This window comes from Amaranthus tricolor, chromosome 12, assembly GCF_026212465.1.
Source record: "Amaranthus tricolor cultivar Red isolate AtriRed21 chromosome 12, ASM2621246v1, whole genome shotgun sequence".
Lineage (NCBI taxonomy): Eukaryota > Viridiplantae > Streptophyta > Magnoliopsida > Caryophyllales > Amaranthaceae > Amaranthus > Amaranthus tricolor.
In genome coordinates, this window is record NC_080058.1 from 12,051,687 (window position 1) to 12,069,288 (window position 17,602).

Below are 17,602 nucleotides of genomic sequence, written 5' to 3' on the forward strand. Positions count from 1 at the left end.
ATCTCAATCCTGGGCATTCAGATTTCCTCAAAAAAAAAAAAAAATAAAGGCTGAATAGAGAGAATGTTCAACTTTCTGGAGTTCTCCTTCACAAATAATCTCTAAATTCAACTTTGCAAAATCCTTGATAAGCTTATCGAACCCTCTCAAAGCATTTACAGAGTGAGTGGACTTCCTACACAAAGCATCAACGACTAGATTCACCTTTCCCTCATAATATGTGATATCAAGATCGTAATTCGTCAAAAGTTCTAACCATCCTCGTTGACGTATATTGAGTTCATTATGAGTATTCAAGTACTTTAAACTCTGCTGATCCTTAAAGATCTTACACTTCACACTATACAAGTAGTGTCTCCATATCTTGAATGCGAATACTATTATAGCCAACTCCAAATCAAGCGCAGGATAGTTAACCTCATGTGGCTTTAACTGGCGCGATGCATAGGCAATAACCTTTCGGTATTACATCATCACGCAACCTAACCCATGTTTTGAGGCATCGCTATAAACCGCATATTCTATAGAAGGGTCGGGTAGTGCTATGTGCACAAGTTAGACGTTCTTTAAAGGTTTGAAAAGCCTTCTCACACTTTGCAGGCCACTCAAACTTCTTTTCGTTCTTCATCAATGACGTCATAGATCGAGCAATACGTGAATAATCCTTAACAAAACTTCTATAGTTACCAGCCAAACCTAAGAAATTCCTTACTTCTATAACATTCTTAGGTGCAACCCAATCACAAACATCCTCTATCTTAGGAAGATGGATAGAAATTCCCTCCTTAGAGATATGTTAAGGGTACTCTTGATCATGGAATGCAACTATATAAGTCCTCCATCTCTTCTATATTATCATACACCGATGCTGATTTGGGTGGTTGTCCTGACACCCGTCGTTCTATTTCTGGCTATTGTGTTTTTCTCGGTGATAATTTAATATCTTAGTCTGCTAAGCGCCAACCTACGGTTTCTATGTCCAATGCTAAGGCTGAATATCGTGGTGAGGCTAATGTTGTTTCTGAGACTTGCTGGGTTCGTAACTTACTTCTTGAGCTTCATTTTCCCATTTCTACGGCCACTCTTGTTTATTGTGATAATGTTAGTGTTGTTTATTTGTCGGGAAACCCAGTTCACCATCAACGCACTAAACATATTGAGATGGACATACATTTTGTTCGGGAAAAAGTGCAACGTGGGAATGTTCGTGTATTCCATGTTCCATCTCAATATCAAAATGCCAATATTTTTACTAAGGGCCTTCCTCAGATTCTCTTTGATGATTTTCGATCTCGTCTCAGCGTCCGCAAACCTCCCGATTCGAGTGGGGGGTGTATTAGAATAGAATATATTTGAACAAAATAATATCTTGTATATTTTGTAAATCTTTTGATTTTGTTATTATTTTGTAGTTATTTAGTTTCTTAAAACTAAATATTACATTTTGTATATATATTCATCAATTTCTAAAATGTTTTTCGATCTTTCTTCATTTATGCCATTTTTTCATGAAAAACCCAACCCAAAATGTTAAAGACTTTGGGGTTGCATTCAACGGAGTCCGAGCATACAAACTGAACTACCCGTTTCCGCCATCTTTCCACATCCCTTAATCAAGGTATCCTCAAATCCCTTCTTCTTGAAGGAATATGTCCGTAGACATTTCCGACAATTACTAAATATAAATATATAGAATATATATGAAGATAATAACGTTAATTATTATTAGTAATTGTATTTACTTGCCAGAGAATAAATATAATTGGTGGGTCAATAATAATTGGACCACGACTAATATAATTAATCCTATAAGGTCTTACAAAAGAATCAATTGAACGATAAATGACTCAGGCCCATTAGGAGTATGGGTTTGTGATCCAATTAGGTTAACAAAAGAATCAGTTTTTTTTTACCTAGGTTTTGTAATGGAAAACGTGGGATGATGGGGGAGCATAAAACAGTTTTATTTAAACTTCCCCTGTCTATCATTCTCATTGCAAAAACATTGAAAAACCAGAAAAAGCAAGAGAAACAATCTGTTACGTTCTAGCAGACGTTGGTATTTAATTGATTCTGGTAGACTGAATAGAGGAGCAACGTTTGAGGCTCTATAGATTATCTTACCGCGCTAATTCTTGAGGATTTCACGCTACAAAGGTAATATAATCTTATCCTTTTATATGATTCATGTGTCTGATTATGTTTATGATCTTGAGATAAATGTTAGGAAAGTGTTTCCTGAAATTCCGCTTTTAAGCATATAAGGAGTCCCAACAGTGGTATCAGTTAAGCCTAATTCATAATATTCACATGATCTATATTTCTCTGGAAAATTATACAACCGTTTTTTTTTGATTTTTTTTTTTGCATGAAAATCGGAAATTTTATGTTAACTGTCTTGGGGCTTTGTTCATTCACGAAACCCACACAATGAATTGTTAAAACACAAAATTTGTTCATTGTTAATTGTGTTTTTTGTTAAGGGATTCAAGTGTTTTGGATCGAAATGCTTAAACCCTAATTTTTCCCCAATTCAATTTTAATTGTTAAAACACAAAATTTGTTCAATTGGATTGAAATTTAAATGTGAAAAACTTGTTTTTCCTGAAATTTGAAGCAATTCATGCACAAAGATTGTATATCAATTCGAATTTGTTCGAATTCATCAAAAAAAAAAAGAAAAAGAAAAACACAAACCAGAGATGATACGCAGGCCACAGGCTGACTATGGTGGCTATGGTGGCCGGAGGGAGGCGCAGATGCGTGGAGCGACGGTGGTGAAGCTTGAATAATGGCGGTCTGGTGACGGCTGCTGGGTTCCTTTCTTCACAACCCGCTGAGTTCCTTCTTCCATAAAGCATGATGATGCTGTATGATGGATTGCTGTCAAGCATTATTTATTTTTTTTGGAATTATTCAATATGTGCCATTATGATTCAATGAGTCTTATTGTATTTATATAGTTTTTTTCTTCTCCTTAATATTGTCTCACTTAAATTAGTTAAGTTTGACTAAAATTAAAGGATATTTTATATGCTCTTAAAATAGTCTCACTTAAATTAGTTAAGTTTGACTAAAATTAAAGGATATTTTATATGCTCTTAAGATAGTCTCACTTAAATTAGTTAAGTTTGACTAAATATAAAGGGTATTTTATATGCTAATTGTTATGACCATTTAGTTTGATATATTGCATTGTTAATGCCGTTTATATTATTTGATATTATTATAACATGTTATGACTAGTATGGCCCAAAACAAATATTTATATATTAAATTAGGATAGTATATACGATCTGCGAATCGTTTGTTTTGAATGTAATTATATACGATCTGCGTATAGTTAATTTTGTATTTTTTTTTATTCAAAGTATGTAATCACAAATGAAAGGAGTTTCAAGGAAGGTGATCAATGGAGATTCATGGAAGCTTCATGAAGATTATTTTTTTTAGGGGCCATACTAGATCATTTTTTATTCATGCTTTTATTTGCTTTGAGCGCTTATTTTATTTTGATCTTTGCTTGCATAAGTTTATGAATTGGTTAAGATTCTATGTGTTCACTTAATATTAACCATGTTTATTAACTTGAATCCCCATAAATAATATTGAGTTTCATTGTTTTTCCAAACAACACCTATAAGCCTTTGATAATGAGTAATACATTCTGCCAAAGCGAGGTATTGCTCATAATTCTTGGGATATGGGGTAAATTTTAATTTGAAAATTTACATGTTCATGTTTGGTTTCACTCAACAAAATCATCAAAAAACAAAGTTTTGGGTTTTGAAACTAAGAGATAGGATTGAACAAAGGATTATTAATCTATCTACTAAGAGTTATAAATAGTTATAATTAGTAAAACGTTTACTTACCTTAACTACTATAGTTAAAGGCAGGGCCAAAGTCCGTTTGACTGTAGTGGGAGAGGATCTTAGTTATTATTTATTCAAAAGGGGATTTTAAATTTTGAATAAATTATTAAACTTGTTTAATTACTGCTTATTGATAGACTATTAATTTTGCTTTATTACATTGTTGTAGAAATCATGTCTGGTTCAACTAACAACAACACTCCTGCTTTTAACTTGCGCTGTGTCTTGGAAAAAGACAAATTGAATGCATACAACTTCCTTGAATGGGAAATGGCTGTGAGAATTGTTCTCAGATCTGAAGGAAGGGAAAGTGTTCTTGACACTCCACTCCCTGAACCCCTGCCAGAAACTGCAACAGTTGCAGAAAAAAGAGCTAGACAAAATCTCGAGGGCAATTCTGTGCAAGTAACATGTCTGATGCTTGCTTGCATGGAACATGATTTTCAAAAAAGTTTTAACAATCTTGATGCCTACACAATAATCCAGCAACTTAGAACAATGTTCGAAAAGAATGCTCGATTAGAGAGATTTGAAGCTAATTGTAAACTTTTGGAATGCAAACTGGGCAAGGGAAAACCCGTCGGACCCCATGTGTTCACCTTGATAGGGCATTTTCAAGTCATGGAAAAGTTGGGTTTTTCTTATCCCAAAGAGTTGGCCACTGATATTGTGATCAGATCCTTGTCAGAAACTTTTGATGCTTTCAGATTAAATTTTTATATGCAAGGAGGGGAAGCAACCTTGCCAGAATTGCAGGGTATGCTTGTTCAGGCTGAAAGGAGCTTACCTACTGAACCTGCACTGAAAGATGTGCTCATGGTCAGAAAGAATAAAAAGTTCAAGAAGAAAGGGGCTCCTAAATGGAATGGCAATGGAAAGGTAGTTACCACTAATGCCTCTTCCAAACCAAAGGCTACTCCAAAGGCTAAAGTAGCAGCACTACATGAGTGCTACCACTGCCACAAGATTGGCCATTGGAAGAGGAACTGCCCCGTCTATCTGGAAGAAAAAAAGTCTGGTGCTTTATCTTCAGGTATATATGTTATTGAAATTAATTTAGCGACTTCGGCTTCTTGGGTATTTGATACTGCTTGTGGATCTCACATTACTAGTAATGTGCAGGGTCTAAAAAGAAGTAGAAGCTTGAGCAAAGGTGAGGTGGATCTCCGAGTCGGAAATGGAGCAAGAGTTGCTGCTTTAGCTGTTGGAGTTTATATTTTAACATTACCCTCTGGTTTAATTTTAGAACTAAATAATTGTTATTATGTTCCTGCCATCACCAAGAACATTATTTCAATTCCGGTTTTGGACACGGAAGGTTTTTCATTTACTATTAAGAATAATTGTTGTTCTGCGTATTTAAATGATATGTTCTATGTTTCAGCTAAATTATTAAATGGGTTGTATGTGCTAGACTTAGAAACTCACATCTATAACATAAACAGCAAGAAACGTAAAACAAATGATTCAAACCCCACTTACCTATGGCATTGTCGATTAGGCCACATAAGTTCAAAACGCATAGAGAAACTTCGTAAAGATGGAATTCTAAAATCATTTGATTTTGAATCATTTGGTGTTTGTGAGTTTTGTTTGATGGGAAAAATGACAAAGTCACCTTTCACAGGTACAAGTGAAAGGGCCAATGACCTCTTAGCTCTCATACATACTGATGTATGTGGACCTATGAGTACCGTGGCTCGAGGTGGTTACAGCTACTTTATAACCTTTACTGATGATGTAAGCAGATATGGATATGTTTACCTCATGAGACATAAGTGGGAGTCCTTTGAAAAGTTCAAGGGAATTCAAAATGAAGTAGAGAACCAACTTGGGAAGAAAATAAAAGCATTACGATCCGATCGTGGTGGTGAATACTTGTCTCACGAGTTTGATGATCATTTGAAAAATCGAGGCATACTATCACAATTGACTCCACCAGGAACACCACAATTAAATGGCGTCTCTGAGAGGAGGAATCGAACTCTATTAGATATGGTTCGATCAGTGATGAGTCTTGTTGATCTTCCTATTTCATTTTGGGGATTTGCATTGGATACAGCTGCATTCACACTTAATAGAGCACCTACCAAAGCAGTGGAAAAGACACCATATGAGATGTGGACGGGAAATGTTCCGAAGTTGTCTTTTCTAAGGATTTGGGTTTGCGAAGCTTATGTAAAACGTGTAATATCTGATAAACTAGCACCTAAATCTGACAAATGTCTTTTTGTGGGTTACCCAAAAAAGACAAAGGGATACTACTTCTACAACCAAAGCGAAAACAAAGTATTTGTTGCTCGCAATGGTGTTTTTCTAGAACAGGAATTTATTTCTAGAAAAACAAGTGGGAGTAATGTATATCTCGAAGAAGTTCGAGATGAGCAACAAATGGATAAGGTTAACACCTCATCAGAGGCGCCCCAACATGATAATGCCCAAGAGGAAATGCATTCAACACACTTACCTCCTACCGCCCCAAGTGGAGAAAATCCACGCGAAGTCACTCTAACTAATGAGGCAGAAACTTCTCTTGTTGTTCCCTACGTAAGTCTAGTAGGACAATAATTCCGTCAAGAAGATACATTGATTTCCTTTTGACAGAAAACTCTGAAATAACCATGTTAGAATCAGAAGAGTCTACTAGTCACAAAGATGCTTTGGAGAGTCCTGACTCCGAAAAATGGCTTGAAGCCATGAAATCTGAAATTCATTCCATGTCTGAAAATCAAGTTTTGGACTTGGTTGATCTGCCTGATGGGGTAAAACCCATTGGATCCAATGGATTTTCAAACTGAAAACAGACAAGGATGGAAACATTAGTGTTTTCAAAGCAAGGTTGGTAGCAAAAGGTTTCAAACAAATTCATGGCATAGACTATGATGAAACCTTTTCTCCAGTAGCCATGCTAAAATCCATTAGGATAATCCTTGCGATAACTGCCTTTCATGACTTTGAAATATGGCAAATGGACGTCAAAACTGCCTTTTTGAATGGGTTCTTAAAAGAGGATGTGTACATGACACAACCACAAGGTTTTGAAGATCCGAAAAATCCAAGGAAGGTATGCATGCTTAAGAGATCCATTTATGGATTGAAGCAAGCATCAAGGAGTTGGAACCTTAGATTTGATGAGGCAGTCAAAGAGTTTCGTTTTCTTAGAAATGAAGAGGAATCTTGTGTATACAAGAAGTTAAGTGGGAGCAATATTACTTTTCTGGTCCTGTATGTAGATGACATACTCCTCATTGGGAATGACAAAAACATACTTGAGTCGGTCAAGCAATGGCTTAAAAGTCATTTCTCCATGAAAGACCTGGGAGAGGCTGAGTACATACTGGGAATAAAGATCTATAGAGATAGATCGAGGAGACTTATTGGACTAAATCAAGAGACTTACATAAATAAGATTCTCACAAAGTTCAAAATGGAAAACTCCAAAAGAGGGTTTATTCCTATGCAACATGGCATTAAACTTTGCAAGACTATGTGCCCATCGAGTTCAGAAGAGTTCAAGCGTATGAATAATATTCCTTATGCTTCTGCAATAGGATCAATCATGTATGCTATGATATGTACTCGACCAAATGTTGCATTTGCTTTGAGTATGTGCAGCAGATACCAGTCCAATCCAGGAGATGCACACTAGATAGTAGCGAAAAATATCCTCAAGTACTTAAGAAGGACAAAGGATAAATTTCTGGTATATGGCGGAGCTAATGAGTTGTTTATCACTGGATACACTGATGAAGCTTCCAAACTGACAAAGATGACTTCCGATCCCAATCTGGTTTCATATTTTGTCTGAATGGAGGAGCTGTGAGCTGGAAGAACTCCAAGCAGAGTTCAGTTGCAGATTATACAACAGAGGCTGAGTACATAGCAGCAGCTGAAGCAGCAAAAGAGGCTGTTTGGATTAAAAAGTTCGTTAGTGAACTGGGTGTGGTTCCTAGCATTGAGAATGGCATCAAGTTGTATTGTGATAACGAAGGTGCTATTGCTCAATCCAAGGAACATCTAAACATGTTGAAAGAAAATTCCATCTTATTCGAGAAATTGTTGGAAGACAGGATGTAATAATAAGTAGAGTTGATACCACGGATAACATAGCAGATCCGTTGACTAAACCACTCCCTCAGCCGAAGCATGAGAGTCATACTAGGTCCATGGGGCTTAAGCATATAGGAGAATGTCTTTAAGTTGTTTACTTCATGTTTACAATTATAAAGAATTTTGTTTATCATATGTTTGGGATGTTTATCAATAATATAAATAGCTTGTTTCTTATTTAATTGCTTGGTTTAGTATTAAATAAAATGTCTATATAATTTGTGTTTTCAATAGGATTATTGGAAACGTTTTGATAATGGAACCCTATAAGTGAACTGAAATCACAATTTATCTAATGTCCCTAATCTAAATCACTAAATTGGACATAAGTGGTTTATTAAAGATTAGCATATAATTAATTGATAGCTCGGTTCCATGGGCTATGAAAACATGAAGATGTTTAATTAATTATATGGATGCATGCCTGATGCATTGAGACTTGACCTAATCTGATTCTAAAGGGTAGAATCAAATCCTTATATTTGGTGGATTCCTTAGACATGAGTATACCTTAATCACTACGAAATAATTAGCTTAACCTTGACGCTGTTGAACGTCGTGCTGTAATAGGAGGCTATAAAGGCAGTGATCAGGTGGGATAAGAATTGAGTGGGAGTTATGGTCATACAAGAATGAATAAGTCCTCCTATGTGATAGGATTGGTGTGTAGGCCTCTTGATGAGCGAGAATTGAAAATTGCATGGCCATGCGGAATAAGATTAAATGGTTAATCCTTAGTTGAACAATTCGAACTCAGAGATCAAGAAACATAATTTGAGAAACAACACTGTGTTGTCAAATTTCACATTAAGTGGCTTAAGGAATTTATAATTGTGCAATTGTCTTCGGACAAGTGGGAGATTGAAGGAATATGTCCGTAGACATTTCCGACAATTACTAAATATAAATATATAGGATATTTATGAAGATAATAAAGTTAATTATTACTAGTAATTGTATTTACTTGCTAGAGAATAAATATAATTGGTGGGTCAATAATAATTGGACCACGACTAATATAATTAATCCTATAAGGTCTTGCAAAAGAATCAATTGAACGATAAATGACTCAGGCCCATTAGGAGTATGGGTTTGTGATCCAATTAGGTTAACAAAAGAATCAGTTTTTTTTGACCTAGGTTTTGTAATGGAAAACGTGGGATGATGGGGGAGCATAAAATAATTTTATTTAAACTTCCCCTGTCTATCATTCTCATTGCAAAAACATTGAAAAACTAGAAAAAGCAAGAGAAATAATCTCTTCCGTTCTAGCAGACGTTGGTATTTAATTGATTCTGGTAGACTGAATAGAGGAGCAACGTTTGAGGCTCTGTAGATTATCTTGCCGCGCTGATTCTTAAGGATTTCATGCTACAAAAGTAATATAATCTTATCCTTTTATATGATTCATGTGTCTAATTATGTTTATGATTTTGAGATAGATGTTAGGAAAGTGTTTCCTGAAATTCCGCTTTTAAGCATCTAAGGAGTCCCAACACTTCTACCTCTTCTCTGTATCATAAGCCAACGATATTCAACAGTTCCTTTCTCAAAATCTGTGGCTCGGTCTATTCCAGAAACATTGAAACTATCTGAGGTTTCGATTTTTGAAGTCGCGCCATGACAATCGAAGAGCTGAAGATTTTTGCCCTTCATTTTGATTTTTTGCTCTTGATTAATAACACTTGGATATTTTTTCTTTCAATCTTTCTAATGTCTTGCTTGAAAATTATCAATGGAGTCATATATTTTTCCAAAGAAAAAATGGAGCAAAAGGCCAAATGTCATGCCTATGAAGCGTTTGATGAAATTTCTCAAAGAAATGTTGGATGTTTTATTGAGTTTTTCTACTTGTTTAGCATATGTTGTAGTTGTAGTTTGAAGAGCAGTGATATGTCACGTGATATTGAGTGGGGAATCAAAAATGAGTCCGAGCATACGACGAAAGCTTGTAAGATTTCTTATGAAGCAAGATGAGCTCACCCTTGAGGATATCAAGCAGTTCTTGGTGGATCTTGACAAGGAAGATTGGAAGCTCTTCACTCTTTTCGATCTTTATGAAGCTTGGCAATCACTTGAGTGTCATCCTTTTGAGCACCAGGAGAAAGGTTCTTAATGTCCTGGTTGTTTTCTTCTCTTCTTTCACTTTCTTGAGGACTTCATTTTGGAGTCCGAGCATACACATATGATGATGGTGATGATACTCTATCATTTTAGAGTTGAGTATTCGTTTCTTAGCCATTTCAGATGCTCACAACTCCATTCATATATATATAGAAGAACACAAGAATAGATGAGCAAGCTCTATTTGATTGCTTTAATTGATATGTATTTCCAAGAATGTGGTCCTCCCAAATTTATATGTTGTAGGCATGAATAATATGAAGCTAGTTGATGGTGATGATGATCATTTTGTATGATGCCGGTTGCCGAGATACTCACCATGTCCGAATAATGTCTGTAGTTTGCATTTTGCAAATTGCAACAAAGTATGCAATATATAATGGATTACCAAGAATTGATGCCGCAACATGAAGATAACATCATGCTTGGTCATGATGGTAGGTAGGACTTATGTAGTTTATTTGCTGCTGTTATGTAATATGCCCACGTATGCTTTAAAAGACAATGGCTTCTCGTGTTCTCTTTGATACGCATGCGCTGTCTCCACCATAACTTTTGATATAATACTGCGAATGATGCAAGACTGGCGGCGTTGAAAAGTAGACTTTAAGGGCTTAAAAATGACATATTGTACACTTCAAATGGATATCGGAACTGAAAGTTATGGTCATTTCAACCCAATAGCTTGTAAATGACTTGGATAAATTTAAGAAATTGTAAAATACATCATAATGGGGAGTTTGTTTTTGTTTGCTCTTCTTTGGGTACATGTGAACTCTTTCTCATCTAAACTCTCCCTTACATAAAGGGACCATGTCTATTCTTTTCACCACTTAGGAAAAGCTTAAGGAGAAGTACTTACCTTAAGACCTGTTATAAATTATGTAACTTGAGTGCACATTTAATGAGTGCATTCATGTATGACTCTTGGGTTTGGAATTCAATGGATGTGATAATGTGGGAGATTAAGTTGTTAACTTAATAATTGAAAGGTTTTAAATGTTATTTATCCAATGGATGTGATAATGTGGGAGATTAAGTTGTTAACTTAATGATTGAAGTGTTTAAATGTTATTTATTGTGGAAGAGTATTTATGGGAATTATTGGTGTTAATGATGATTAATTAAGAAGTGCAAAGGGCTTTGATAGATGCTTGCTCGAACATAATTCTGACAGAAAAAGCCTGATGGTCGCTCGACCGAGCGAATTTTCTTGGTTGGTCGAGCGGTCAGACGGAATGCATCCAGAAGGTGTCTGTAGCTCGCTTGATCGAGCTGCTCGACCGAGCGAGCTCTCTGTTCTGGTCGAGCGGATCCTTTGATGTGCCTAGGATGCTGTTTTTCGACCTTTCAAGTTCTAAGAGTTGTTTTATATCATTCATTATTTAATATTAATCATGTATTCAGTGAGCAATTGACATTGATGTACTTGGTACTAGAGCTCTCATACTCACTCAAATACACAAGAAACACAACCCCTAAGCCTAACACATAGCCTTTTGTTTTTATCTCTTACACAATTGTAATACTTCATTTGTAAGAGTATTTTATACTCCATTGATATAATATGAAACTATACACGACGGAGAACGTAGCCATCATTGGGTGAACCATCTTAAATCTTTGTGTCTCTTTGCTTAGTTTTACATTATTAAAAGTTGTCTTGTTCATTGTTGTTTGTATCGTTCATCTAAGTTCTTAGCGTCGTAACGATCTTAGCAAACATTACAATTGGTATCAGAGCCAGGTTGTCCTTACGGCGTCTTAAGGAGTCGTTATTGGTGAAACATGTCTACAATGAAGCTTGACATAGAAAAGTTTGATAGAAATATGAATTTTGGCTTATGGCAAGCCAAAATGAGAGCCATTTTAATCCAAAATGGTATGCATAAGGCCATTGATGGTGTTGACAAGATGCCGGAAGGAATGAACGCAGCAAAGTAGGAAGAGATAGATTCAAAGGCATTATCGGCAATCCAATTATGCCTTTGCAACGAAGTGCTAAGAGAGGTTGTTAAAGAAACAACAACCAAGGGGATATGGGAGAAATTGGAATCACTCTATATGGCCAAAAGTGTTACCAATAGGCTACTTTTGAAAAGTAGACTCTACGATCTTCGCTTGGAGGAAGGTAAATCTTTAAAACCTCACTTAGATGAATTTTATTACATTGTTATGGAGTTGCAAAATATTGATGTCAAGCTTGATGATGAGGACTTGGCAATTTACCTCTTATGTTCTCTACCCCTTTCTTACAAAAATTTTAGAGAAACTCTGCTTTGTGGTAGAGATAATTTGAGTAGTGATGATGTGAAAAATGCCTTGACACAAAGGGATCTCATTGATTCACAATTATCACAAAAAACACAAAGTAATACTAGTGATGAGTTGTTTGTGAGAGGGAGGACACAAGAGAAAGGTTCCACTAGTAGGAGTGGAAACAAGGGTAAAGGGAGGTCTAAGTCTAGGGGGGCCTAACAAAAATAAGACTTGCAACTATTACAAGCTTAAGGGCCACATCAAGAAAGATTGTTGGAAATTGAAAAAGAAAAATGATGAGGGGACTGGGGACGGAACTAGCAATGCCGATGCTAGTTACGTAAATGATAGTGATGATGGTGGTGTATTAGTTGCCACACATGGGTACAAAGATAGTGATGAGTGGATTCTAGACTCAGGGTGCACATTCCACATGACTCCCAACAAAACTTTCTTCCAAACATTTGAAAGTATTGATGGGGGAAATGTAACCATGGGGAACAACACAACATGTAAGGTAGTTGGTGTTGGGAGCGTTAAAATGAAGATGTTTGATGGGAAGGTAAGGACTTTGACCAATGTAAGGTATGTTCCGAGTTTGAAAAAGAATCTTATATCTTTGGGTACTCTTGACAAAATCGGGTGTAGAATTACTTGTGAAGGTGGAGTCATGAAGGTTGCGAGAGGGTCACTAGTAGTAATGAAGAGTAAGTTGAATGGGAGTTTGTATGCTCTTGATGGTTCAACCATCCTAGGCTCGGCAAACATTTCCACAAGCACAATGTCCGATCATGACACAAAACTTTGGCACTTGAGACTTGTCACATGGGAGAAAGAGGTATGTTTGAACTTTTTAAACAAGGTTTATTTGATGGCAAGAAATTTGGGAACCTTGGGTTTTGGGAACATTGTGTTTATGGGAAACACAAGAGGGTTAGTTTCAAACCCGCCATACACAACACTAAGGGAATTTTAGACTATATCCATTCCGACTTGTGGGGGCCTTCACGAAAGCCCTCCATTAGTAGTCGTAATTATTTATTGACTTTTATTGATGATTTCTCAAGAAAAGTTTGGTGTTATTTCATCAAACAAAAGAATGAAGTCTTTGATGTTTTCTTGGAATGGAAGAAAATGATAGAGAAAAAGACCGGTAGGAGGAGCATCAAGACCTTAAGAACCGATAATGGTCTTGAATTTGTTGATAATAAATTTCTTCAATATTGTTCTAGTGAAGGTATTGTTAGACATAGAACTTGTGTAGGGCATCCTCAACAAAATGGTGTTGCAGAGAGGATGAATAAAACATTGTTGGAGAGGGCTCGGTGTATGCTAAACCAAGCAAAATTGAGGAAGCAATTTTGGGCCGAAGCGGTGGCTACGGCATGTTATTTGATCAACCGCTCACCTCATACCGCCTTAAAATTCAAATCACTACAAGAAGTGTGGTACAACACTCCGGTAAATTATTTTAATCTTAAAGTCTTTGGCTGTCCAACTTATATTCATGTAAATGATGGTAAGTTAGAACCTAGGGCTAGAAAATGTATTTTTGTGGGTTATGAAGTGGGTGTAAAGGGGTATAGGGTGTGGTGTAATGAGTCAAAAAGAATAATTACTTCTAGAGATGTCGTATTTTAGGAAGATAATATGTTATTCTCTAGTGTAGAGAAGCCCATTGATAATGTTGTAAGTATTCCTATCAAAGCACACGTGGAGAATCAACCTCCCAATATTGATGATGAAAGAGTTGATGATGATGATGTTCAACGAAGGTCTCCTTCTTTGTCCACAACTAGGCAAAGAAGGAAGATCGTGGCTCCAAGGAGGTATATTGAAGAGTGTGATTATGTTGCATTTGCTCTCAACATTGCTAGCGAAGTCGAAGGGTTACATGAACCAAGTACATACAAGGCGGCTATGACTTCAAATGACTCAAGCAAATGGTTGATAGCTATGAAGCAAGAGATGGAGTCCCTTGCAAAGAATGAAACTTGGGATATTGTTGAAGCACCAAAGAAAAAGAAAATTGTTGGGTGCAAGTGGATATTCAAGAGGAAGGAGGGTCCTTCTAGTGGTGTTCCTCCCATCTACGAAGCAAGAGTAGTTGCAAAGGGATACTCTCAAATTGAGGGTGTTAATTTTCATGAAGTATTCTCACCGGTTGTGAAACACTCTTCTATAAGGGTGCTACTTGCTTTGGTGGTGATGGAGGAATTGGAGTAGCATCAATTGGATGTGAAAACGGCGTTTCTTCACCGCTTGAAGAGGAGATTTTTATGAAGCAACCGAAAGGTTTTGAGGTAGCCGGTAAGGAAAATCATGTGTGTAGATTAAAGAGGTCATTTTATGGGTTGAAGCAATCACCAAGGCAATGGTACAAGAGGTTTGATTTCTTTATGATTTCACATGATTTTATTAGAAGTTCTTATCATAGTTGTGTTTATCTTAAGAAATTTGAAGATATTTCTTTATTGTATTTGCTCTTATACGTTGATGATATGCTAGTAGCTTGTAGTTCTTTGTTTGAGGTGGAGAACTTGAAAGAGTTGCTTTCAAGTGAATTTGATATGAAGGATCTTGGTGTAGCCAAGAAGATTCTTGGAATGGAGATTTTGAGAGACCGAGCTAAGGGTGTCTTATACCTAAGCCAAAGAAAGTACATTGAGAAATTTGTGCAACGTTTCTCTATGGATGATGCTAAAGGTGTGTCTAATCCTCTTGTCTCTCATTTCAAATTATCCAAGAGGTTATGTCCACAAACAAAGGCGGAAGAAGAGCAAATGGTAAAAATCCCATACACTAGTGTCGTTGGTAATGTAATGTATGCCATGGTATGTTCTAGACCGGACATAGCTCATGCGGTGAGTTTGGTAATTAGATATATGTCAAATCTGGGGAAGAGACATTGGGAGGCACTAAAGTGGTTATTGAGGTATTTGAAAGGTACTTCTAATGTTTGTCTTATGTATAGGAAGGTATCAAGCAAGCTAACCGGGTTTTGTGACTCGGACTATGGTGGAGATCTAGATAATAGAAAGTCCACAAGTGGGTTCGTGTTCACTTTGGGTGGTTCGGCGGTAAGTTGGCAATCATCATTACAAGATGAGGTTGCTCTTTCAACAACCGAAGCGGAAGAACATATCCATTGCCGAGTCATTCAAGGAGGCAAAATGGCTCAAAGGTCTTGTTTGTGAGATGTGCAATAAGGTGTGTGAGGTAAGTGTGCATTGTGATAGTCAAAGTGCAATTCATTTGGCTAGGAATCAAAATACATTTCAGAGAAGGTCTAAACACATTGATATTAAGTATAATTTCATCCGGGATGAAGTTGAGCACAAAAGGGTGATTTTGAAGAAGATTGATACTAAAGAAAACCCGGCCGACATGATGACTAAGTCATTGCCTACAACCAAGTTTGATTTGTGTGTTGACTTGGTTGGTTTAGCTCCTTGCTTGAAGTAATGCCTTTTGGGGCATTTGAGGTGTGTATGTTACTTTTGTTTATATTTTTTATAAGATGAAGTGGATTGATGAATGCTTTGACTTGGGTGAACTCAAGTCAAGGTGGAGATTGTTATGAATTATCTGACTTGAGTGCACATTTGATGAGTGCATTCATGTATGACTCTTGGGTTTTGAATCCAATGGGTGTGATAATGTGGGAGATTAAGTTGTTAACTTAATGATTGAAGTGTTTAAATGTGATTTATTGTGGAAGAGTATTCATTGGAATTATTGGTGTTAATGATGATTAATGAAGAATTATAAAGGGCTTTGATAGATACTTGCTCGAACAGAATTCTGACAGAGGAAGCCTGATGGTCGCTCGACCGAGCGAGTTTTCTTGGTTGGTCAAGCGATCAGACAAAATGCATCCAGAAGGTGTCTGTAGCTCGCTCGACTGAGCCGCTCAATCGAGCGAGCTCTCTATTCCGGTCGAGCGGATCCTCTGATATGCCTAGGATGCTGTTTTTCGACCTTTTAAGTTCTTGGAGCTGTTTCATATCATTCATTATTCAATATTAATCATGTATTCAGTGAGCAATTAACATTAATGTACTTGGTACTATATATATAGAGCTCTCATACTCACTCAAACACACAAGAAACACAACCCCTAAGCCAAACACATAGCCTTTAGTTTTTATCTCTTACACAATTGTAATACTTCATTTGTAAGAGTATTTTATACTCCATTGATATAATATAAACGGAAACTACACACGACGGAGGACGTAGCCATCATTGGGTGAACCACCTTAAATCTTTGTGTCTCTTTGCTTAGTTTTACATTATCAAAAGTTGTCTTGTTCATTGTTGTTTGTATCGTTCATCTAAGTTCTTAGCGTCGTAACGATCTTAGCAAACATTACAAGACCAAAAGGAGGTTAAAAGTTTCAATTTTTATAACTTATCAAAATACACTTAAAATATTAACTTTGGTTTATAAGCATACACACTTCCTTTCCACCCTTCTCTTGACAACATATTCAGAGTGGAGGGGAACTCATTGCTATCATTTTTTTTGTAATGAGCACTATGTGATGATCTTTAAATCAGTCTGGAGATAATGATTAATTTTTTACTTGATGATAAACCCACAAAGGCGTGGAACATCCGAATGATCTTCAACATTAGACAATACTTCATGCTCTTCGTTTTGTAGGGAGCCCCAAATGATGATGATCATTCGGTCATTACATGACTAATATTTTTGTCCCTAACTGATATTGGTAAATGTAAATGAATTTGATATCTTCTGACAAGAGCTATCTTGCGGTTGATTTAGGCTTGCGTTTGGTCAGCCATAAGGTCTGGATCATCATTTCAAATGAGTTGAGATATTCTACCCATTAGGAGAGTTGGAGTACTCCATATGCTTAACTTAAGTTAATTAGCCCCAAGGTCAGCTAAGCATTCATAGGATGTATTAAGACCTTCCATGAATCAAAGTTTTTTTCAATATGGTATGATCGTTAATCATAAGAGCCCCAAGGTGTTGCACTAGAGGATCGCCTTGGCCTAATAAGCCCCAAAGTACTTGATTTTGACTTCACTGGGATGATATAGGACCTTCTACCTTCTATGAGGTTTAAAATATTCCAATAAGGGACAATCTTGATCATTAGAGCCTCAAGGTCTTTTGACCTCTGAGAGTACAATGAGCATAGCAACGACATGAAGTCTTGATGGCAATATTTGTTGAGTCAAGGGCATCCCAAAGGTAAGAC